The sequence below is a fragment of the Anolis sagrei genome, chromosome 7 (genome assembly GCF_037176765.1).
Source record: "Anolis sagrei isolate rAnoSag1 chromosome 7, rAnoSag1.mat, whole genome shotgun sequence".
Lineage (NCBI taxonomy): Eukaryota > Metazoa > Chordata > Lepidosauria > Squamata > Dactyloidae > Anolis > Anolis sagrei.
In genome coordinates this window covers 41,930,744-41,944,641 of record NC_090027.1, presented here as the reverse complement: position 1 = coordinate 41,944,641, position 13,898 = coordinate 41,930,744, and the positions used below count along the sequence as shown (strand labels likewise).

Here is a 13,898-nt window from a genome sequence, read left to right as displayed (position 1 = left end):
GAAATGATGAGGGAATTGAGTATTGAGGAGGGAATAGGGTATTTTTCTGCTGCTCCAGAGACTAGGACACAAGGGAGCCATGGATGCCTCGCCAATGGCAAGAAAAGAGATTCCACCTAAACATTAGGAAGGATTTTGAGTCTCCTTGGGAGAGATAAAGCGGGGATAATAATAATAATAATAATAATAATAATAATAATAATAATAATGAACTTCCTGGTGATCAAAGCTGCTTCGTTGTGGAATATATGGCTTTCTTGGAGGACAATGCCTGGCTCGAGAGCGATACGTGTGAAAAAGATCTTGGAGTCCTCATGGACAACAAGTTAAACATGAGCCAGGAATGTGATGTGGCGGCAAAAAAGCCAATGGGATTTTGTCCTGCATCAATAGGAGCATAGTGTCTAGGTCCAGGGAAGTCATGCTGCCCATGCTCTATTCCGCTTTGGTTACACCACACCTGGAATATTGTGTCCAATTCTGGGCACCACAATTCAAGAGAGATATTGACAAGCTGGAATGTGTCCAGAGGAGGGCGACTAAAATTATCAAGGGTCTGGAGAACAAGCCCTATGAGGAGCGGCTTAAGGAGCTGGGCATGTTTAGCCTGAAGAAGAGAAGGCTGAGAGGAGACATGATAGCCATGTATAAATATGTGAGAGGAAGCCACAGGGAGGAGGAGGGAGCAAGCTTGTTTTCTGCTTCCTTGGAGACTAGGACGCGGAACAATGGCTTCAAACTGCAAGAGAGGAGATTCCATCTGAACATGAGGAAGAACTTCCTGACTGTGAGAGCCGTTCAGCAGTGGAACTCTCTGCCCCGGAGTGTGGTGGAGGCTCCTTCTTTGGAAGCTTTTAAACAGAGGCTGGATGGCCATCTGTCAGGGGTGATTTGAATGCAATATTCCTGCTTCTTGGCAGAATGGGGTTGGACTGGATGGCCCAGGAGGTCTCTTCCAACTCTTTGATTCTATGATTCTATGATTCTATAAGAAGAAGACGAATGTCCCTTGTACTCTATTCCAGAGCTAGGATCCAGAGTCTGGTGAAGAATCCTTTTATAGAGGCTTTTAAACAGAGGTTGAATGGCCGTCTGTTGGGAGGGCTTGGATATGGATTTATACCTCGCAGAAGGAGGTTGGACTGGATAGCCTTTGGGGTCCCTTCCAGCTCTAAGTTCCTATGAACAAAGGCACCCAGAAAGGGATAATGTTGGAGTGTGCACAACCCTTTTGTGGAAGCATACTATTTATTTATCGTGTCAGGAGTGAATCAAACAGTTGTATTGTATCAAAAAAACAGCAACAACAACACAAAGTTTGCAAACTTGGCATTCTATTAAATGTCCTTAGCATACTGAATGGCCCAATCAGCATGATAGTTACAACAGATAGGACAACACAACCTACAAGGCAGAGCTTGAAAAGGAACACAACAAAAGTACCCAACAGCCACAAGAGAAGATTCAATAGTGCTGAACAGAGGCTGCAAGGAAGAAGAACACTGAAGGGAGCACGGTATAGAAGCCAAAACCAACACAATGCACATATATGTCACACACACACAATACAACACAACACACACACACAGCCCAACCCTTCTCCCCGCCCACCAATTAAGCCCCGCCCACATTCCCCTCCCTGGCTCTGTGCTGCTTTGGAGCTGTCCATCCATTCAGTGCTGAATCTCTCTCTCGCCTCCAAAGAGACTGCAGGACGCGCCTCCTTCTCTTCCTCCTCCTCCTCTTCTTTTTCCTCCTCCTCGATTCCGAATCGGGAGCCTGTCCGCGTGTGGACCCCCCCGAGGCTCCTTTTCGCGTGTTAGACTCGCTTCAGCACCGCTTCCCAGGGAGCCCAGACCCTCTCCGAAGCGTCCCTTAGGTGCCCAAAAGACGCACGGATTTGGACACAAAGGAGAAGCGCCTCCAAGTTGAAGTTGAAGGAGGAGGAGGAGGATTCAAGGCAGGGAAACGTCTCCTTCTCTATCCCAAGAGCTGAAGGACTTTGCTCTCCAAAAAGGGTTGGTTGAAGTTCAAGGAGGAAGAGGACCAAAGGGCAGCCTCTTCTTCCCCATCCCAGGAGCTGAAGGACTTTGCTCTCCAAGAAGGCTTGGTTGAAATTCAAGGAGGAAGAGGAGGACCAAGGCAGGGAAGCATCTCCTCCTCCATCCCAGGAGCTGAAAGTCTTTGCTCTCCAAGAAGGGCTTGGTTGAAGTTCAAAGAGGAAGAGGAGGACCAAGACAGGGGAGCATCTCCTCCTCCATCCCAGGAGCTGAAGGACTTTGCTCTCCAAGAAGGCTTGGTTGAAGTTCAAAGAGGAAGAGGAGGACCAAGGCAGGGAAGCATCTCCTTCTCCATCCCAGGAGCTGAAGGTCTTTGCTCTCCAAGAAGGGCTTGGTTGAAGTTCAGAGAGGAAGAGGAGGACCAAAACAGGGAAGCATCTCCTCCTCCATCCCAGGAGCTGAAGGACTTTGCTCTCCAAGAAGGCTTGGTTGAAGTCAAGGAGGAAGAGGAGGACCAAGACAGGGAAGCATCTCCTCCTCCATCCCAGGAGCTGAAGGACTTTGCTCTCCAAGAAGGGTTGGTTGAAGTTCAAGGAGGAAGAGGAGGACCAAGATAGGGAAGCATCTCCTCCTTCATCCCAGGAGCTGAAGGACTTTGCTCTCCAAGAAGGGTTTGGTTTCAGCTTCTTCTGGGAGTCTCCCTTCTTTGGGAGGAAGAGGTTTCCAGGAGGGTCAGGAGAAAGTGGCCTCACCTCTTCTTGGAAGGAGCAAGTGGGCATGGGCAAGCCATTGGCGACCCTGGAAGAGTGAGCAAGAGCCAGAAGGAAGGGAAAGAAGAGAGAAGGGTCCCAAGCAAGGTGTGGGGTATTTCCCCCAAGAGGAAGCCCCCAGCTCCCACTTCTCCACCCACTTCTCTTATGGCTTGAAGGTAAGGATGTTGACATATTTTCTTCTCTTTGCTTGGAAATGGAGAGTTATTCTCCAGGTCTATTCTGATCTGTGGCATTGTTTGGCAGTGTGGGCAAACGCTGAGTAAATGTGGTGGGAAGCAAAGGAAAGGCAGAAGGGACTTCCAAACAGCACAGGCACTCGCTCCTCCAACCTTCTCGCCTTTCTTTCTTTTTAAATCAATGGGAACTAGGTTGTGGTGAGTTTTCCAGGCTCTATGGCCAATATGTTCCAGAAGCATTCTCTCCTGACGTTTCGCCCACATCTATGGCAGGCTTGTTGGAGGTCTGTTGGAATCTATCTGTAGAATGATGTCCAGGGTGGCAGAAAGAACTCTTGTCTGTTGGAGGCGAGTGTGAATGTTGCAATTGGCCACCTTGATTAGTATTGAATAGTCTTGCAGTTCCAAAGCCTGACTGCTTCCTGCCTGGGGGACTCTTTTGTTGGGAGGTGTTAAATAGCCCTATTAGGAGCCCTCGGTTGCACAATGGGTTAAACCCTTGTGCCGTCAGGAGTGAGAATAATCTTCCAGCTTCAAAGCCTGGGTGCTTCCTGCTTGGGGGAATCCTTTGTTGGGAGGTATCAACTAGGGGTATTAGGAGCCCCCTTGTGCTAGCAGGACCGAAGACTGACTGGTCGGAGGTTCAATTCCAGGGAGAGAGCGGATGAGCTCCTTCTGTCAGCTCCAGCTCCCCATGCAGGGACATGAGAGAAGCCTCCCACAAGGGTGATAAAACATCAAAACATCTGGGTGTCCCCTGGGTAATGTCCTTACAGACAGCCAGTTCTCTCACACCAGAAACGACTTGCAGTTTCTCAAGTCATTCCTGAGATGAGAAAAATTAGAAATTCAATTCCAGGGAGAGTGCGGATGAGCTCCCTCTGTCAGCTCCAGCTCCCCATGTGGGGACATGAGAGAAGCCTCCCACAAGGGTGATAAAACATCAAAACATCTGGGCAATGTCCCCTGGGCAATGTCCTTGCAGATGACCAGTGCTCTCACACCAGAAGTGACTTGCAGTTTGTCAAGTCACTTCTGAGATGAGAAAAATTGGAGGTTCAATTCCAGGGAGAGCACGGATGAGCTCCTTCTGTCAGCTCCAGCTCCCCCTGAGGGGACATGAGCGAAGCTTCCAACAAGGGTGATAAAACATCAAAACTTCTGGGCAATGTCCCCTGGGCCACGTCCTTCCAGACGGCCAGTTCTCTCACACCAGAAGCAACTTGCAGTTTCTCAAGTCACTCCTGAGATGAGAAAAATTGGAGGTTCAATTCCAGGGAGAGTGCGGATGAGCTCCCTCTGTCAGCTCCAGCTCTCCATGTGGGGAGATGAGAGGAGTCTCCCACAAGGGTGATAAAACATCAAAACATCTGGGTGTCCTTGCAGATGACCAGTTCTGTCACACCAGAAGCGACTTGCAGTTTCTCCTGACACATGCATACAAAACTGGCCCTGATTGTTTCCTGTCTGGAATTCTAAAAGTCTAAAATCAGTACAGTAAATAAAGAACAAAACTCAGAAGACAGGGAAATTCCAGACAAGAAAAAATCAGGGCCAGTTAACACCCCCCCAACAAAGTATTCCCCCAGGCAGGAAAGAGCCAGGCTTTGAAGCTGCCAGGCTATTCAAGTTGGCCAATTGAAACATTCACACTTGCCTCAGGCAGACAAGAGTTCTTTCTCCCACCCTGGACATCATTCCAGATATATCAACCTCACTTACCTAGTTTCCAACAGACCTCACAACCTCTGAGGATGCCTGCAATAGATGCAGGTGAAACATCAGGAGAGAATGCTTCTGGAACATGGCTGGACAGCCCAGGAAACTCACAGCAACCCAGTCAATCTAGCCATGAAAGCCTTCAACAACTCAATGGGAACTTCTCGATTGCACTTGGGTACTCATCAGTGTTTCCTTCCATGAGAGATGGGAGCAGAGATCTGCCATTTCCATCCACACAAGAAAACTCTGTCTTGGTCCATGAAAATTAAAAATGAACTCTTAGGATATTATCCCAGGTTCGAGAGCTATGGAATGGAGACAGTAATGAGTGATGAGTGGGACAGACCCACAGAGAGCATATGATATGAAGAGTGATGGGTGAGACAAACCCACAGAGAGGAAACATTGCATTTCCAAAAGGAAAGTTTGGAAGGATGAATAGAGAGGACAACGTCGCTTCCAAGGTTGCAGGAGCTTTGGTTTGAGTCCTAGGCTTAGGGTGCATCTGCGGTGTAGATTGAGTACGGTTTGATGCCACTTTAATTGCTATGGCTGAATTCTCTGTAATGCTGGGAGTTGTAGTTGCCCAGTGTCTTTGCCAAAGAGGGGCAACTACAACTCCCAGGATCCCATTGCCTTGAGACATGGCAATTAAAGTGCTGTCAAAAGACATTCAACATGTGATCTAGATCAGAAATGAGCCAACTTGGGCTTTCCAGGTGTTTTGGACTCCAACTCCCACCATTCCTAACAGCCTCAGGCCCTTTCCTTTTCCCCCTCAGCCTTTGGACTCCAACTCCCACCGTTCCTAACAGCCTCAGTCCCTTTCCTTTTCCCTCTCAGCCTTTGGACTCCAACTCCCACCGTTCCTAACAGCCTCAGGCCCTTTCCTTTTCCCTCTCAGCCTTTGGACTCCAACTCCCACCATTCCTAACAGCCTCAGGCCCTTTCCTTTTTCCCCTCAGCCTTTGGATTCCAACTCCCACCATTCCTAACAGCCTCAGGCCCTTTCCTTTTCCCCCTCAGGAAGGGGCCTGAGACTGTTAGGAATGGTGGGAGTTGGAGTCCAAAACATCTGGAAAGCCCAAGTTGACCCATTCCTGATTTAGATGAAGAACGTGGTGTTGTCTCCAAAGTATTTTATCTTTGCCTGATTTTTTGTTAGGTGGGAGCAGCAAGCAAACACATTGTGCTGTCGCTGCAACGCAAAACACATTGACTCCGCATTGATATGGATTGTTATTAATGATGTGGCATGATTAAGTATGTGGATACTTTTACTTGCTCCACTTACACCATGAGGAAAGTTCCCATTTTTTGCACGGGAGACTGAGCTTGCAACAAGCACGCCCTTCCTGCAAGTCAATATTTCTGTTGCTCGGTTGTAGGCTTTGCTCATTCCTTCAATAAACCGTGGGGAAACGTGACCTTCTAGGTTACCCATCCAATTGTGTAAGGTTTACTTAGTAAACAAAGGCAACGTTTAAATATTTTGCAAGCAGCCTTGGCTTTTGCTTCCTCTCCAAAAGGTTGCTTCACGCAGGGATTTTCTTTCCCCTTTTCCACACCATTCTTGGCATGGAGATGGTTGTTTATTTTATTTTGTTGTATTATGTATTTGTTGTGTTTATTTTCTATTGTCTTGCATATTATTTTGTTGTGTTATGTTTGGGCTCAGCCTCATGTTAGCCACCCCGAGTCCCCATTGGGGAGATGGTGGCAGGGTATAAATAAAGATTGTTATTATTATTAGTAGTAGTAGTAGTAGTAAGAGCAAATTTCTGGCACCAAAAAGGTTGAGGGAAATTGTGAAAAGTGGGGTATAAATAAAGATTATTATTATTATTATTATTATTATTATTATTATTATTATTAAGAGCAAATTTCTGGCACCAAAAAGGTTGAGGGAAATTGTGAAAAGTGGGGTATAAATAAAGCTTATTATTATTATTACTATTACTATTACTATTAGCAAATTTCTGGCACCAAAAAGGTTGAAGGAAATTGTGAAAAGTGGGGTATAAATAAAGATTATTATTATTATTATTATTATTATTATAAAGAGCAAATTTCTGGCACCAAAAAGGTTGAGGAGAATTGTGAAAAGTGGGGTATGAATAAAGATTATTATTATTATTATTAAGAGCAAATTCCTGGCACCAAAAAGGTTGAGGGAAATTGTGAAAAGTGGGGTATGAATAAAGATTATTATTATTATTGTTGTTATTAAGAGCAAATTTCTGGCACCAAAAAGGTTGAGGGAAATTGTGAAATGCGGGGTATAAATAAAGATTATTATTATTATTATTATTATTATTATTATTATTACTCAGAGCAAATTTCTGGCACCAAAGAGGTTGAGGAGAATTGTGAAAAGTGGGGTATAAATAAAGATTATTATTATTATTATTATTATTATTATTATTATTATTATGAGCATATTTCTGGCACCAAAAAGGTTGAGGGAAATTGTGAAAAGCGGGGCTTCCAAAGTCACATCTCTACCAATTTATTATCATACTTGCTCCCTATTCCCTGCTTATATCATCTTCATAGGTGGCGCAGCAGGTTAAACCGCTGAGCTGCTGAGCTTGCTGACTGAAAGGTTGGCAGTTCAAATCTGGGAAGCGTGGTGAGCTCCCGCTGTTAGCCCCAGCTTCTACCAACCTAGCAGTTGCAGACAGCCAATTCTCTCACACCAGAAGCGACTTGCAGTTTCTCAAGTCACTCCTGACATGAAAAAAAAGTTTGGAAACATGCAAATGTGAGTAGATCAATAGGCAAACCAAGAATGGGCAACTTGGAAGTCCCTGAACGGAAGTGGAGTGGGCAGATAAAAAGACAACCTGGCAAAACGGCACGACCTAAAAGAATCCCACACCTTGTGTGACTGTGGAGCAGAACAGACACCTCCGCATCTGTATGCTTGTCCACTATGCCCTGCCTCATGTACGGAGGAAGAATTGGTGGAGGCTACAGACAATGCCGTTGCTGTTGCCCGTTTTTGGTCAAAAGATAATTAGCACTCCTTCTATTTTTATTAGTTTTATACTAATTTATGTAATGCTTTTGATACGAAATAAATAAATAGGTAGGAAGGCAATGGCACTCCATGCAGTCATGCTCGCCACATGACCTTGGAGATGTCTATGGACAATGCCGGCTCTTTGGCTTTGAAATGGAGATGAGCACCAGCTTCCTCAGTCAGACACAACTAGACTTAATGTCAAGGGGAAATCTTTACCTTTACTTAGGTGTAAGTGTAAAGTGTTCAACTTAGGCAGGAAAAAAATGCAATGCATGGATTTAGGATGTGTGAAACCTGGCTTGAAATAGTCCATGTGGAAGGGATCTTGGCGCATTCGTGGACCACAAGCAGAACATGAGTCAAGAGTGTGATGCAGCGGATGAAAAAGCCAATGGGCTTTTGGGCTGCATCCAAAGGAAGGTGGAATGGTGCCTTTCTGTTCTGCTTGGGTCAGACCTCATTTTGGATAGCGCTGTGTCCCGTTCTGGGCAAAGCAATCCAAGAAGGAAATGGACAAGCTGGAAGATGTCCACAGAAGTAGAGCAATCCAAGAAGGATATTGAGAAGCTGGAAGGTGTCCACCAAAATAGTCAAAGGTCTAGAAATTATAAAGCCCTCTGAGGAGTTGGTTATGTTTAGCTTGGAGAAGAGAAGAACAAGAGAGCCAGGTTTGAATATTGGAAAGGATATCCCAGTGAGGAGGAGGCCAAGCTTGTTTTATGCCACTCCGGATACTAGGACGTAATGGAACCGTGGATTCAAACAGCAGGAAAAAAGATTCCATCTAAACATTAGAAATAACTTGCTAATGGTTAATGCTGTTTAGCCATGGAATTTGCTGCCTCAGACTCTGGTGGAGTCTCCTTCTTTGGAGGTTTTTAAGCAGAGGCTGCATGACCATCTGTCGGGAGGGTTTAGCTTAGTGTTTCTCAACCTTCCAAATGCTGCAACCCTCATCTTGTGGTGACTCACCAACCATAACATTATTTTTGTTGCTACTTCATAACTAAAATTTTACTACTGTTATGAGTTATAATGTAAATATCTGATATGGGAAGTCTGACTTGGCCACGGTAGTCTACACTCTGGTTACATCCCGTATAGACTACTGCAACACTCTCTACGTGGGGTTGCCTTTGAAGACTGCTCAGAAGCTTCAAATGGTCCAGCGTTCGGCAGCCAGGTTGCTAACAGGAGCGGCACTCAGGGAGCATACAACTCCCTGAGTGGCAGGAAAAACGAAATGCAAAGAGACAGAATGGGGGACAATGAGGCCTGGCTCGAGAGCAGTACGTGTGAAAAAGATCTTGGAGTCCTTGTGGACAACAAGTTAAACATTAGCCAGGAATATGATGTGGCGGCAAAAAAAGGCAATGGGATTTTGGCCTGCACCAAGAGGAGCCTAGTGTCTAGATCTAGGGAAGTCATGCTCCCCATGCTCTATTCCGCTTTGGTTAGACCACTTTACCTGGAATATTGTGTCCAATTCTGGGCACCACAATTCAAGAGAGATATTGACAAGCTGGAATGTGTCCAGAGGAGAGCGACTAAAATGATAAAAGGTCTGGAGAACAAGCCCTATGAGGAGCGGCTTAAGGAGCTGGGCATGTTTAGCCTGAAGAAGAGAAGGCTGAGAGGAGATATGATAGCCATGTATAAATATGTGAGAGGAAGCCACAGGGAGGAGGAGGGAGCAAGCTTGTTTTCTGCTTCTCTGGAGACTAGGATGCAGAACAATGGCTTCAAACTACAAGAGAGGAGATTCCATCTGAACATGAGGAAGAACTTCCTGACTGTGAGAACCGTTCAGCAGTGGAACTCTCTGCCCCAGAGTGTGGTGGAGGGTCCTTCTTTGGAAGGTTTTAAACAGGGGCTGGATGGCCATCTGTCAGGGGTGATTTGAATGCAATATTATTATTATTATTATTATTATTATTATTATTATTATTATTATTCTGAACTCCACCAACTATGGAATTGAACCAAACTTGGCCCACAGAACTCTCATGACCAACAGAAAATACTGGAAGGGTTTGGTGGGCATTGACCTTGAGTTTGGGAGTTGTAGTTCACCTACATCCAGAGAGCACTGTGGACACAAAAAAATGATGGATCTGAACCAAACTTGGCACAGATACAATATGCCCAAATGTGAACACTGTTGGAGTTCGGGAAAAATGGACTTTGACATTTGAGAGTTGTAGTTGCTGGGATTTAGAGTTCATCTACAATCTAAGAACATTCTGAACTCCACCAATGATGGAATAGAACCAAACTTGGCACACAGAGCTCCCATGACCAACAGAAAATATGAGAAGGGTTTGGTGGGCATTGACCTTGAGTTTGGGAGTTGTAGTTCACCTACATCCAGAGAGCACTGTGGACACAAAAAAATGATGGATCTGAACCAAACTTGGCACAGATACAATATGCCCAAATGTGAACACTGGTGGAGTTCGGGAAAAACGGACTTTGACTTTTGAGAGTTGTAGTTGCTGGGATTTAGAGTTCATCTACAATCTAAGAACATTCTGAACTCCACCAATGATGGAATAGAACCAAACTTGGCACACAGAGCTCCCATGATCAACAGAAAATATGAGAAGAGTTTAGTGGGCATTGACCTTGAGTTTGGGAGTTGTAGTTCACCTACATCCAGAGAGCACTGTGGACACAAAAAATGATGGATCTGGACCAAACTTGGCACAGATACTCAAAATGCCCAAATGCAAACACTGGTGGAGTTCAGGAAAAACAGACCTTGACATTTGAGAGTTGGAGTTGCTGAGATTTATAGTTCACTTACAATCAAAGAACATTCTGAACCTCACCAATGATAGAATTGGGCCAAACTTCCCATACATAACCCCCATGACCAAGAGAAAATACTGTGTTTTCTGATGGTCTTTGGTGACCCCTCTGACACCCCTTCAAGACCCCCAGGGGTCCTGACCCCCCAGGCTGAGAAATGCTGTCTTCCTGCATGATAGAAGGGGATGGACTGGATGGTCCTGGGAGTCTCTCCCAACTTTAGGTGCCTATGAATTGCAAGATTGCTTAAGTGTAGACTGTGTGGAGAAAATGGTCTCAGTCATTATTTGCTATGCCTAACTCAATGAAGTATTGTTGAGTCTAGTCATATGTCATACCTATTGAGTCACCAACCCTACTTTAGTTGACAATAGGCTCCAGGTCAATGTGATTTGTGAACTAGACTCAAGGTCTTATCTAAAATATGGGACCGAGGAACATCAATGAAATTGTCACAGGCTTTCATGGCTGAAATCACTAGGTTGCTGTGAGTTTTCTGGGCTGTATAGCTATGTTCCAGAAGCATTTTCCCCTGATGTTTTGCTCACACTTATGGCAGCCATCCTCAGACCCCTCAATCTCTGCCATAGATGTGGGCAAAATGTCAGGAGAGAATGCTTCTGGAACATGGCCATACAACCCAGAAAACACACAGCAACCCATCAATGGAATTGATGCAAGCTTGGCACTCCTCGGAGTTGTACTTGTACAAGGCTTCTTTGCCAAAGGGTGCTGGGGTCCCACCAAACTACAACTCCCAGGACCCCATAGCATTGAGTCATGGGAGTGAAAGTGGTGTCAACCCGCATTCATTCTCCGGTGTAATTGCAAAAGTCGTTAATGAATGCTCCTGAAATCGATAGGAACTTTAGGAGGGTCTGCCCCAGGAGGAGAGACCCTGAGACCCCACCAAAGAGGGATTGCTACTTTGGCGAGCAAAGAGAAGCCTGATTTTCAGCAATTTTGTTTCCCTAAAAATCCAGAAGAAATCTCACCAAAGTCGAAGAAGTGGCAAGGGCAGCGGCAGCGCGGCAGCAGCAAAGCTCGGCTTTTGACAATCAGCTGTTTCCTTAAAATTATATTCTTAAAACTTAAAAGGTTATTCCCCGAGCGTAGAAGCCCTAAATACAAAAAGCAAGATAGCAGATAGTGTTAAAATTTAGCCAGGAAAAATATGCCATCAAAATGGAGTCGATCTGCCATCTCGCGGATACGGGGACCCGAGGGGTTTCCGTATCCGCGGTTTGGGGGAGCGCAGATTTGGCCTCCCTGATACGCCAGGAAGGCATCCCGAGCAGGCTTGCAGTCTCCCGCGGCCTGGAAAAGGTTAGTTTCATGCATTTCATAGAATCATAGAATCAAAAAGTTGGAAGAGACCTCATGGGCCATCCAGTCCAACCCCATTCTGCCAAGAAGCAGGAATATTGCATTCAAATCACCCCTGACAGATGGCCATCCAGCCTCTGTTTAAAAGCTTCCAAAGAAGGAGCCTCCACCACACTCCGGGGCAGAGAGTTCCACTGCTGAACGGCTCTCACAGTCAGGAAGTTCTTCCTTATGTTCAGATGGAATCTCCTCTCTTGTAGTTTGAAGCCATTCTTCCATTGCGTCCTAGTCTCCATGAAAGCAGAAAACAAGCTTGCTCCCTCCTCCTCCCTGTGGCTTCCTCTCACATATTTATACATGGCTATCATATCTCCTCTCAGCCTTCTCTTCTTCAGGCTAAACATGCCCAGCTCCTTAAGCCGCTCCTCATAGGGATTGTTCTCCAGACCCTTGATCGTTTTAGTCGCCCTCCTCTGGACACATTCCAGCTTGTCAATATCTCTCTTGAATTGTGGTGCCCAGAATTGGACACAATATTCCAGGTGGATAGTTTCAGGCAAGAAAGGGACACAAAATATCAAGCAGGAGAAGTTAAAAGTTCCAATTTGATTAATCTTTATTTGGGGATTGGTTACATAGTTGGGACTAGCAAAGGAGTGAAAGGAGAGCGCACACGGCTGTATAGAGTCCCTGGTTGAGGCTGCTGCTGGCGCACATTTCATCAGTTTGGCCCAACTTGGCAATCAGGAACTGTGGAACTCCCTGCTGCAGGCCACACCAGCTTGAAGGCAGGGGTCTAGGATGCCCTCGACGACACTCCCACCTTCCACTTCTCAGAAGTCTTCTCTTCCTCCGCCACAAAAAGGTTTGAGTAGTTTTCCAACAATGTTGCTCATTTACACGTATCTTATAAATACGATGGATCACTCCAAGGCTTTTCCAGTGTGCAATTTTCCTATTTATATATGTTTATATTTTTTCCCCTCCTAAACAATTCTCGGTGGGTTGCTACTGGCAACCAGGAGGAGTTGGTTGCCTTTTTCTTTGTCCATAGAAGAAGGAATGTTTCCTTCCACGCAGCAAACCCTGGCGCATTAATTTCCCCGGGGGAATGTGGGTTTCCTCCATCAAAAAAAGAAATAATCCTAGAATCAAAGAGTTGGAAGAGACCTCATGGGCCATCCAGTCCAACCCCCTGCCAAGAAGCAGGAATATTGCATTCAAATCACCCCTGACAGATGGCCATCCAGCCTCTGCTTAAAAGCTTCCAAAGAAGGAGCCTCCACCACACTCCAGGGCAGAGAGTTCCACTGCTGAACGGCTCTCACAGTCAGGAAGTTCTTCCTCATGTTCAGATGGAATCTCCTCTCTTGTAGTTTGAAGCCATTGTTCCATTGCGTCCTAGTCTCCAGGGAAGCAGAAAACAAGCTTGCTCCCTCCTCCTCCCTGTGGCTTCCTCTCACATATTTATACATGGCTATCATATCTCCTCTCAGCCTTCTCTTCTTCAGGCTAAACATGCCCAGTTCCCCAAGCCGCTCCTCATAGGGCTTGTTCTCCAGACCCTTGATCATTCTAGTCACCCTCCTCTGGACACATTCCAGCTTGTCAATATCTCTCTTGAATTGTGGTGCCCAGAATTGGACACAATATTCCAGGTGTGGTCTAACCAAAGCGGAATAGAGCATGGGTAGCATTACTTCCTTAGATCTAGACACTATGCTCCTATTGATGCAGGCCAAAATCCCATTGGCTTTTTTTGCCACCACATCACATTGTTCTGCATTAAGTGCAAATGATTGGAGACTCTGGTTGCTGTTTTTGGTTCGGACACAAGGTACGTCTACATTGTAGAATGAATGCAGTTTGACACCACATTGACTGTTACGGCTCAATATCAAGGTCTTATCTAAAATATGGGACCGAGGAACATTAATGAAATTATCAAAAGCTTTCATGGCTGAAATCACTGAGTTACTGTGAGTTTTCTGGGCTGTATAGCTATGTTCCAGAAGCATTCTCCCCTGACGTTTCACTCACACTTATGGCAGGCATCCTCAGA

The 13,898-nt window shown here is 45.6% G+C and overlaps 1 protein-coding gene across 3 annotated transcripts in view; it reads left to right on the top strand.

Moving 5' to 3' along the window:
* The first annotated feature begins 1,644 nt into the window (after window positions 1–1,644).
* DRD2 (dopamine receptor D2) overlaps window positions 1,645–13,898 on the top strand; it is an 88,844-nt gene continuing 76,590 nt past the window's right edge. For all 3 annotated transcript variants that reach the window (XM_067470807.1, XM_060787538.2, XM_067470806.1), the window contains exon 1: window positions 1,645–2,928. The gene's annotated coding sequence lies outside the window, so the exon portion shown is untranslated. The remainder of the gene's footprint in view (window positions 2,929–13,898) is intronic.